The sequence below is a fragment of the Papaver somniferum genome, chromosome 11, assembly GCF_003573695.1.
Source record: "Papaver somniferum cultivar HN1 chromosome 11, ASM357369v1, whole genome shotgun sequence".
Taxonomy (NCBI): Eukaryota; Viridiplantae; Streptophyta; class Magnoliopsida; order Ranunculales; family Papaveraceae; genus Papaver; species Papaver somniferum.
The window spans coordinates 76,872,243-76,884,314 of record NC_039368.1 but is presented as its reverse complement, the minus strand read 5'-3'; the positions used below and the strand labels follow the sequence as shown (position 1 = coordinate 76,884,314).

At 35.4% G+C, this 12,072-nt stretch overlaps 1 long non-coding RNA gene across 1 annotated transcript; it reads right to left on the bottom strand.

The window, feature by feature from the left end:
- Positions 1 to 1,588: 1,588 nt before the first annotated feature.
- On the bottom strand, positions 1,589 to 4,293 carry LOC113323730. The gene is made up of 2 exons (XR_003347792.1): positions 2,805 to 4,293; positions 1,589 to 2,567 (listed from the first exon to the last, which is right to left on the bottom strand). It is a non-coding gene; the product is annotated as an uncharacterized LOC113323730 (long non-coding RNA).
- Positions 4,294 to 12,072: the final 7,779 nt, after the last annotated feature.

The following is a 12,072-nucleotide window of genomic DNA, read 5'->3' as shown; positions in this document are numbered from 1 at the left end:
CGAGACGCTTAGAACTACTAGGTTTCTCTTTAACAAATCTACCTAGTGCGTCTCTTTTACGTTCAGGCATACAATAGAATTTTCTAAATTGGAAGGATAAGCAAACACAGATCAAGTCCGACTCAACCAAATCAAACCTATTGATTTCTAGCAAACAAAAAGCATGATGGCTCCACTTAGATTGTTTCTAAACAAGCTTCTAATCCTTCGAACGGGAATTCGTTACAATTTAAGAAAACCCCTCTGGAATCAATCCGAGTTAAAGTAAGTTGAATAGAGGCGAGGGAAGCTCGGTGGAGCTTTGATACCCAAGGCCTCACCGGTATTACAAGGCGGCGCAGTCGCGCGTTCAACTTACATAAACCGTCAAGAACTTCGAAGTATGCTTAAAAGAGTAACCAATATTTTTCGAATGACTTTCCTGTTAAGCTCGTTACCCTATCGGTCTCGTTCTAGTCAAAATTTTAGGCTTAGGTTCGTGTAGGTTACGTGTTCCTAAAGCGGGCAAGAAGAGAACGGTGATGAAATTCGAACCCTTATCTTGTACGGTCAGGCCTTGCCCTTTACTAGAAAAATAAATGTTTGTATTTAGTCCTCAACATATATGCATACGAAGGAGTCCAGTAACTCGTTGACAGGGGATTCGCGAGTGTTTAGAATCTTACTTCCCGTTCCAGACGAGGGATGAATCGGTTGTAGTCGACTCGGGCCACTGACTCCGATGTCAAGTGTACGAACCCAAGGTGCAGAGACAATATCGTAATTGTCCTCCTTCTCTGCAAACAGTTTATATTTAAAGTACCCTTCCGTAGGGTAATAAAAAAATAATGTCCCAAAGTCCAAAATTACAAAAGTCCAAAAAGAAAAGAAAAATTACGAAAATGATAAACCCTAATACAGTTTTTTTTTCTAAAAGAAAATAAACAAACCCTAAACTAAAATTGTCTAAAATAAAATTGTCTTCTTTTCTGTTCTTTTTGCTTTAATCTTTAGCTCCAAGTCTTTATGAAATCACCAAACTCTTTGGCTCAATTTTTTTTTATGATCCAGAACCTGTAGACACAAGATAAATACCCAAAAACATAAAAAAGAACAAAAAAAATAATAAAAAAAAATCTAAAACCCTAAAAACAAATCCGCGTCGGCGGCGCCAAAAATTGATGTGATTTATAGATAGTGGTAAAAAGTAATTCGATTCTCGAACTTGTGAAGGATAACTTTAGACTTAAATTCAAAACTAAATAGAAAACTCATTAATAATTATAACAAACACTGACAAAGTTGGTATCAATATTAAAAGAACACTGAGGCTAAGATTCCACTATTTTCCAAGTTCAAAGTGATTTGGTCCAAATATTTATATTCATGCAATTTTCTCGTTTAATTTGATTCTAAAATATTGCAACTAATAGATTTTCAAAAGTAATAATTGTAAATACCAAGTATGAAGCATCAAGAGTCTATAAACTAAGCATACTCCATCAAAATATATCACAATCACTCAAATAAAAATCATATTCAATAATAGTTCAAGGCAAATAATCATAATAATAATTGCAATAAATTAAATAAAATAGATTGTACCTTTTTTTGTTGGAAAAATAGCTTCCTCTATCGTCTCAGCAATGGGTTTAGCTCCTCATATTAATCATGATCTCAAAATAATTGTTTATGACTCAAAAAATAATTAAAAAGATGAAAAGTGATAATACAGACGATTCGCAACCGTTTGTTGGTGTTGCAGAATCACTATTACAGGGAGAAATAGTAGCTAAAGGCCTAACGCAACCGCTGTGATGAACGACACATAGGTACTGTTGTGAAACAACGATTGTTTGCTGCAACAGTTGCTTGTGCGTCAATGTTCTTCGTGTTCTTGGTGCAGCAGCAGAAAACAATTTTCAACTCGTGATTTCGGCTATCTATTCTCCTCTAAACTTCTCCTAAGGTTGCGTACCTCTTATATGACTTATCCCCTCTCCTTTTATAGGCCACAACTCGATTAAATCTCCCCCAAAATCTTGGTTTATCTCCACATCAAGTTTCGGAGTTTTCTTTCTGCCAAACTCTCTTCACGCATATTTGACCTCTCCCAATACTTCCAAACTCTTTATTAGATAACTACGAATGTTGGGGAAGCTTTTCTAGCCTTTAATCTCCCTGAATTGTCGAAAATTACTCCAACAGCAACCCGTGACCACAACACCTCTGTTTCCTTCTCCCGGTCGATCTAACCCAATTCATTCGATCTAATCACATATACCGACCCTATTATGCTCTAAGAAGTCCAGCCCAACAAAAATCCGAGATTGAATCTCCTTAAATCTTCCCAAGAATGCGAACCCTCATCTGCATGCATGCTGGTTTGTTTTACCGCCAAATTTGAAATTTGAATTTGTGAAGAAGGGGCCCCCTATCCAGAGTAGGGTGCTTTTACCAGCTGTCTTAAGGAGTGTCCTGGGTGCCCTTTATCCAAACCGGGGGTCCGAATAGCAAGGGTCCTCCTGGTGCTTTACGACAACTTTTCGAGCCAATTTTTTCCAAAAATGTTTATGGGCCAAAAATACCTACAAATAAATAAAACACCATAGTAAGTACAAAAATGAGCCCTACCAATATATAGAATCGAGACAAATCGGACACAAAAATGTTTCTATCACTAGACAGCTGACAGGTCTGAATCACATAAGCTTGTTGGTTCTGTGAAACTAACAATTCAAATACCATCTTACAACATTACAACAATACATATAAAATTGAAATACAACTTCATAATTTAACTACAACTAAAAACTTAGGTTTACCTGCAAATGCAGTTGCAAGCTTCCAGTAGAGAGACAACTCAGAAGATTCAATTAACCCTCGTTCTAACATTTCAATCACACATCTCATCTTGAAAAACACATAGTCACCTTCATACACATCAGACCCAGCTTATATAAACACTAACAATTTCAGTTGAGACCAACACCATCTGCTAATGCCTTCATTAACAGTTGCACTTCATTCTTCCCAATGTATATCACTCCACTGAACTTTACCCCATCTCATATCCCCATCAACATTGGCATGTAATTGCAATACCTTCCATTGTATTTACCAAACTCAGGTCATCCTAAGACTACAATACAACTCCATCCCCAGACCATGAACTGAACTCCATTATCACTTCTGTACATCTAACATTTATTCATCCACAACTCCAGATTTCTTCCCTGCATCCTACAACACCACCAATACAATTCTAATACTAGGTTCAGCTCATACTACTCAAGCTTGTTCATCAGCAATGTCTACACACACTCATTCATTCTAAATCAAACCATCATCACATGCATCTCCATTTCAGCACCACTACTTCCACCTGCAATACTAGTTAATCTGCACTTCAGCTCAACAACCACTCTACCAACACAGTTCATGTAACAACATCAACACCAGTTCAGCACTAGACCACTAACTCCTTCTCTGCACTACACAATACCAATTCTACGACAAACACAACTCCACCTGAATGCATACCAACCTGCAGTATTCATGCCCCTTGTAGAACTCTAAACATTCTCAATTATTGCATTAACTCAGATATTTTCCCTAGTTTACTCAACTAATTCATAACAACTCCAATTCCTGCACACTCAAATTTCAATTCAAAGTGCATCCAACAAATATCCAAATTCGATAATTCAAAATTAAATTCGATTCAACTCTATTTGGTAAAAAGAGGTTACCTCAAACAGTGACTCCAGACTATTCTTCTGCAACTGTGATTCAACACATGAACCCTAAATCTATGCTCTATCAAGAACCCTAATTCACTGATTCAATTTCCTAGAGAAACTGCAATTAAACCCAATACATCCACTTATTCTTCGATTCAGAACAAACCCACCATTAATTCAATCCTCTAAACCATTAACTTCATCTTCAAACTCTCTATGAACTTTTCTTATGAACCCTAGCTCTTGATTCGATTCTCAAATCAACTTCAGAACAACCCCATAACTTCCATCAAACACCAATTAAGAACGAACACATCTTCAATTTCATCTTATCCATCACCAATTCGAAACCCCAATTCATAATCACGGAAAACCCCAGCTTGGCTCCCTGAATCATCTTTTCTTCTTCATCAACAACAACCTAGACTCCTCCATCATCTATACATCTTCATCATATGCTCACTAGCTTCAACAAATGATTCTCTCAAATCTTACCTCAAAGTCATCTCTTGGTTTCGAACAGAAGAAGGGAGGAGAAGAAGAAAGAAGAAACGAGGAGATAAGAATAATGAAGAAAGAAGGGAAAGAAAAGAGAGTAAGTTAATATTCACCGTTCGGCTGGGGATAAGGACGACCAAATTAATGAGGCACCCACAGCTTGGATAAGGGCTTCCATAGAGTCCATCATCAAAATGACTATTTTTCCCTCCATAAACAAACTGATAAATCTTCTTCATCTGATATTTGAATGACACGTTCGAGTAGTCCATTCTGTGTAATTTTTCGAGATCTAATCAATGGTACTAATTTCGTATCTAGATCATTGTTAGATTAATTTCTACTACACTAATCGAATCATTAGCGGCTAAGACGTCTCTTGACTGGTCTAATAACGTTGACGAGCTTGAGGGTCCTTACAGCTAAAGAAATACATTATGTCTAAAATCTCTTGTACTAGTAAAGGTTGTGAAAATGACACTCTACATCACAAGTCAAAGAATAAAAACAAGAGATGGAACAAGAGAAAACAAACCAAGCAAGAGGTTAAGAATGATGATTATGTCTTAGTCACTCGTGACGAACAAGACAAGGATCAACTCAACACAACCTAGTTGTGTTAGAATGTGCATGCTCACCATTAGTGCTCCATATTTTTAAAAGGTGAGGAAGCACATGAAAAACTGAGCACATGATCTCTCGATTATTATATGACTAATTAACATCTTTAGGGAGATTTATCTTCTATACTCATACCTTATCTATCTATATTTGAGCTTTTGATAGAAACGGTAATTTTGAGTTTATGATGTTGATATCTACTGATCATATATGTGTAGCTCTTGCTTTTGTGGTCAAAACAAGCAAAAAATCACTGAATTAGGACATCGTATGCAAAAGTTATGTCGAAAACAGTTGAGTGTTGTGATCTGTCACAAGTACCCTCATGGGAACCGATACTAGTACCCTCATGGGAACCGATCCTAATACCAAGTCATGGAAGGGAACCGATCCTAGTGAGAGGTCCCCTTACGAAGAAGTGTAAAACTGTTTTTCCCATAACTTCTTCGTCGGAATGACCTCATTTTTTTGCGTTGTTTTGATAATTAAATTTCCTACAAGATTGAGGTAATTGCAGTACTTGATTTTATGTTGAATATTTATGGTGTATTGTAAAGTGATTTATGGGATGTTTTTTTTCGGTTTTACTACCTTAATATTCGATCTCATATATTGTGAACCCTTATGGTTTGGGTGACTTTTTGATTTAGCGGGATTAAGTTCTAGCCCTAGTAGGTAGCTTTATCAAAGGATCATGAGGGATTCTAATAGAAACAGTTTGTGAAAAGGTTACAATATGTTGAATCGGTTTTGGTTTAGCATAAAAGCATATGTGTTTTGACGGTTTTCAACTTTTCCTTTCAATTGTTAAAACCGGTTTTCAACCTTTCTATGGTAAAGGTTGAGGTGTGTTGTTATTCTTTTGTTTACGCATAAGGATGACAACGTGGTGATATTTCGATATCATTTCTCCCTGGACGAAGATGCTATCATATTGCAGAAGTGGATGCGAAATTTGAGGTAACAATATTGTTAGTTAATTGTTTTCCTGTTTAAGAAAAGCCTGAGTTTACATTATATATAATTGTTGCTTTTGCTTAACAAAAATTAGGTTTAATTGATATTTATTCCATGATGTGTGTGTGGATGTGTGTTTTAATTGGTTCCTGTTAAGAAAAACTATTTTTATCTTGTTTTATTGTGTGTTATCAATCGTTTAGGCTTACAAAATTTCGGCACAATTGATGTGTGTGTGATTCAATTGGTTCCGGTTAAGAAACCAAAATTTCGGTACTATTGTTATCTTGCTTTTGTATAGTTTCAATGGTTTAGGCTTATAAAATTACGGTGCAATTGCGGTGCTTTTAATGTGTATGTGTTTCAATTGCTTCCGGTTGAGGTGAATAATTATGCAAGTTGATTTATTTTAGTTTGTATGAATTATTTATGGCTTAACGAAATAATATGTGTACGGGATGAGTTGTTTAGTCCAATTTGATTCCGGATAAGAAACTAAGTTAATTCTGATCTTAGTTTGTCTGTTTTTTTTTAAATTTAAAGGTCTAAGTTTATGGATAATTAGAACCTGATGAGAAAAATGGAGTTTATCTTTATTTTGGTCTTATCGAATTAAGCGGTTGTTTTTGAACAATCGGTTTAGCAAAGGGACTAATGTGATTAGTTTTTTTTTTTGGTTTGCTAAACTAAATGGGAAAAATTGTTTCGGACAATTGTTTCCTTGGTAACATATCAAAATAAGACTACTTGTAGTTTCGGTTTTGATATTGGTTATCAGAACGTGGTGTGTTGAACCCTCGTGCCTAACTCTACAGGTTTGCAAGTCTATTATGAGATTTGTAAGATTCTTTTCGTGTTGTCCTTTATTTTTTCGTTTCTTTGTAATTTTTGTGACAAAAAGGGGGAGAAATATATGAAGTAAACAAGTGATACTGGCATTGATTTTATATTAATTGGTATCACTAAGGAAAAGAACATTGGTACTTGAATGTTTTATCTAACGAAGGAGTGAAAGCACAGACTAAGGGGGAGTAACATGTCATATTGATTGGTATAACAAAGACGTGCCGATTGAATATCTACCTATATTCCTTAGGGAGAGAATTAGCTTTGTTATTATAATGTCAACAGCGGAATTTTCAAGGATTGAATGTAAGCAGTTGTACTGTGCTATTGAATCGGGAATCAAGCGGATTGTAATGAATTCTTGTAATTTGTTTATCCATATGATGTAAGAGTTTTGTCACTAAAATTGACAAAGGGGGAGATTGTTAGAGCATTGCCCGGTTGAACCCACCAAGCGTTGGTATGTTAAGTTTGACTGTCATATTTTAGTGAATCAAAACTTATGTTAAGAGTCGCTTGATTATGTACTAGAGTTAAACTTCGTATAGGTTAGCTTGAAAGCATTAGGATATGAGACATTACAAGTATTGCGAAGTCTTGAAGATGTGAAGAAGCAAGGAGCTACAACGACAACAATCATCCTTCCACTTGAGGTTAGTGATATTTGACTTGAACTGTTTCATTCCCTAACGTATCTTTCAAGTCGTGCATATTGATAACATAACTACGAAGCATATATGAACTCTAGATAAACATAGTATTAAGGAATACAATACGAGGTTTATAGCTTAACCACTAAACTTCGTAGATAAGACATCGCCATAATCATTTAAATGCTATTGTGATTATGTATGCGTATGAGTTGAGGATTTCATCCTAGGGAACAATGTTTACATGTGTTCTAAGGAAGTAAGTTCATAAACTTGTTTGTAGACCGAAAAGGAAATTTCCAGGAGTTATTTGCTTTCTTATTCATTGCATATCTTATGAACAACCAATATGTGTGATAAAGTATAACCGCTCACAACTTGTTGTGTTCTTGGTAGAACTATTCACAAAGTCCTGACTTATGTATTGGTACAACTTTTATTAGTAAAACCAATCTTAAGTAATCACCTGTGGTATAATCGGATTATGTCTGCCTTGGGGAAAGGGAATCGATCCTAGTAAGGGAAAGGGAACCGATCCTTGTAAGAGAAAGGGAACCGATCCTAGTAAGGGAAAGTGAACCGATCCTTGTAAGGGGTGCATTACATCAAGGGTAACCAATCCTTGTATGGGGTGCAACAAAGTTTATAGAAGAAATGGGAACAGTTCTTATGGACATGTGTAACACATATAAGTTAGATACCATATATATGTGGGGAACTGATCCTAGTACCTAGTCAAACGAATATTTGGGAAGCTAGTGTGACTATGCGTAGTACTCACATGGAGGTAGACCCGAAACTTGTTTTGGTAGAACCGTTAAAACCATGATTGTGATTGAATGTTGGTTTGATCAATCACATAGTTCTTGAAAGTCAGATGAACCAATTCTAAACTTGTTTGGAAGTGTGGCAAATCGGTTTCAAGGTTTTAAGTGTGGAAGAGAACTTACAAAGTAAAGATGTCGACAAACTTTGAACACGTGTTGTGAATATTTATTTCTATAATTGTTCAAAGATATTCCTTAACACTAAGGGAAGAGAATCCCAGGATCGAAATATAAGTAAGTTAAGAATATTTTAATTAAGGTTATTAATTTCATTTTGTAGGGAAATTACAGAATTAGTAATTTGCATTTACTAATTAGATTTTCCGAGAGATTTCGATCGTTATTTTTGGACAGAGTATTTCTAGGAATTATGGAAACCGAATTTGTACTTAAATGAATATCTTGAGAATATTTTTGGTTTTGGAAATTCCTTGTTGTCCAAACTTCCTTGTCTATAAATACACGAAGTTTGCCTTTCTAGCAAACTAATCCTTCGTAACAACAGACTTCCTCTTTTGTCTTTATTACTGGTGTAGCCGCCTATCGGAGAGGAGAGTAATCTAATTAGGTGAAATCTCTTACGGACGCTCAGTTTAAAGTCTTCTTTGGGATTGAGAAGCTCTAGCACGACCCATTGGTGGGAAACTAGATAATTGCGGTTTATCTTTGTTTTCGATTGATTTGATTGAATAACGGTGGTTGAAATCTGACTGCACCTAGTTTGTTTATTCTTGAGAATCTTCTCTTCTGATATAAGATTCACTCAAACTAGTTCAGAGTTTCGACATGGATCTTTAGACTGTTGTTAGTTCTAAAGACGATCTTGTGATAATCTATTGTTAACAGACTCCGTTCTGTGCGTGATTGATCACAAGAGATTCAAGTGATTGTGTGCAGGTTTTTGTTGAAGATTTAAGAAGATTTAAAGACAAACACGATATTGAAGATCTGAATTGGGTTTTATAATCTTTGGTGTGCACAATACTTATTTGGGTAAAAAAGGATCCAATTAATAATCGGTTTATCCTTGTGGTAGATTGGATTGATTAAATGAGTAGATCGACATCAACACGGTTCTTCGGATTAAAGGTGTTGTTGGCTTAATCTTAAACGATTACCTTTGGGTGATTGAACATAAGATAGATTTAGACCCGACGAAGGAGTTTATGTTGAGATAAACGGAAGAGCCTTTGTCTGACTCATATCACTTGGTTGAATAGAGTTGATACCAAACAGATTTCTTGTTCCTTTACTGTTTGGAATACGAACCAAAGGGATTGTTCCAAGTACTTGACTTATTCATAAGTTGGAGGCGTGGGAATACAGACGGAACTATGTGAACTATAAGGTTAGTTACTTGGTCTCAACTATACGAAGTTAGTGTAATTTTGTGTAGCGGCTTAATCCTGAGAGTATTCAATTCTGGACTAGGTCCCGGGGTTTTTTCCTGCATTTGCGGTTTCCTCGTTAAAAAAATCTTGTTGTGTCATTTACTTTTATATTCCGCATTATAATTGTTTTATTATAATTAAAGTAAATTACACAAACGTTAATTCCTATTTACTTGATAAGAAATCCTATTGTGTTTGGTTAAGTCTGAACCTTTATATCAAGTAAACATACTTCGTTGTTGCATTGTCTCGATCTCGTATCCATAGACGATCACACGAAGTGTGAACCGGTTAGTTGTATTGTCTCGACTTAGTCCATATACAATCACTTTCGGAGAAAGGACTTATAGGTAGGAAAAGTTTTAGCTTGAGGTATATTTGGGTACCCTCTCCTTTTCAACAGGTACCAGCGTCAATATACTCTGCCTCACAGGTTGAAAGTGACTAGGAGTTCTATTTCTTACGGTGCCAGGCTGCAAGATTTTTTCCAACATAGAAACAACCACTAGAAGTATTTTTTCGATCTTCAACACATTCTTCCCAATCAGTCTCTGAATAGTCAACAATAATGTTATTAGTGTCCATTGAATATGATAGGCTACAGTCTGTGGTGCCTTTAACATATCTGATGATCCTCTTAACATCTTTTAGATGTGACTCTTTCGGATTTTCTTGAAATCTAACACAACATCCTACACTGAAAGAAATATCTGGTCTTGTTGCAGTTAAGTACAACAAAATTCCTATCATATAACGATAAAACTTTTTATCAACAAACTTTTCACTCGGATTAAACTGAAGTTTTCCAGTGGTTGGCATAGGAGTTGCATCCTTTAGATCAAATTTTTCAACCAAGTTTCTGGCATGTATTTCTTGAGATAGAAAAATATTATCTTTTTGTTGTTGGATCTATAAACCCAAAAGGTATGATAATTCTCCCATATTACTCATCTCGAATTCCCCGCTCATAAGATTTAGGAATTCATCTGTGAGTTTTTGGAGGGTGATCCATATAGATGATGTTATCCACATAGATTTGTGCAACAAGTACATTATTTTCACTCCACTTTGTAAAAAGTGTCTTATCAACACTGCCTATATAGAATCCTTATTGATGCAAAAAGGACGTTAATTTATCATACCAAGCTGGTGGTGCCTGGTTTAGACCATACAATGCCTTTTTAAGTTTAAGTATATGGTCAGGAAATGAAGGATCGTCAAAAACTTTAGGTTGAGCAACAAAGACTTCATTCTTTAAATCTTTATTAAGAAATGCAGATTTTGAAAAGACGAGGGTACCCAAATACACCACAATCTTTTATTTATCAACCTATAAGTATGGTATCTTAAGTTATCGTCTATGGAAAGTGTGGAGATAATACAACTTAAGTCATATAACTTGTGTGATTGTATATGGACGAGGTCGAGAAAATACAACAACAAGATATTTACTTGACAATAGTTATGGTAAAAACCGATTCACTATTAGGATCGAAGTCAAGTAATTCGGATTAACGTACAAGTGAAATTTACTTTAATTATAATAAAACAATTATAATGCAGAATAATAAAGTAAATGACACAACAATATTTTGTTGACGAGGAAACCGCAAATGCAGAAAAACCCCAGGACCTAGTCCATTTTTGAATACTCTCAGAATTAAGCCATTATACAAAATATAATACCAACTTCGTATAGTTGAGACCAAGTAGATTACCCCTAGCTACTTAGTTTCCTCGGTATCCATGCGTCTTCAACTTCTAGAGTCACATACGTGAATATCAAGTCCTTTGGATTATATTCCAAACAGTAAAGGAAGAATCTATTTGGTAACCACTCTAATCAATCTTTGTTCCAAAGATATGTGACTGTTGACAAAGGCTCTTCCGTTTAGACTAATAAAATCCTTTGTCTGGTTAGATCAATCTAAACTTTGATTACCAAAATAATCAAATTCTAGATTAGCATACAATCAATATAGATCTCAAAGAGAAACTATAAGGAAACTCCAAAACCGGAAAATATTCTCAAGATATTAACACTAAAGTACCGAATTTCGGTTTTCCTATTTCCAATTAACTACCAAACCATATTTCCAAAAACTCTCCTAGAAAACTTCTATTATTAGTCTAAGAGCAGTTCCTATGGAATGAACAAACTTGGAGTTTGTTCATTTTGCTCCCACTATGGAATGAACAAACATGAAAAATGGATGTTCAAATCAATATATGTGTTGATTTGAACATTGAGATGGACCACCCAGTGCGCGTGTGATGGAAGAACACGCAGTGGCGCCACAAACGCGGGCGATCAAGCTTCCAACGCCCCTAACAAATTCTCTCTCCAAATACCGTTATTATGTGTAGGGTTTATATTTTATTACTAAATAATCCAGTGTGACCTAATTTATATTAATAAAATAATTAGTGGGATCCAACTCTTATTAGTTTATATTAATAAAATCACTAGTGGGACCCTAAAACATCATATTTGTTCATTTTGCCTTGTTTCCCATAGTGGAGAATGCAGTTTGTTCATCCATGTGGCTCAACAAAACAA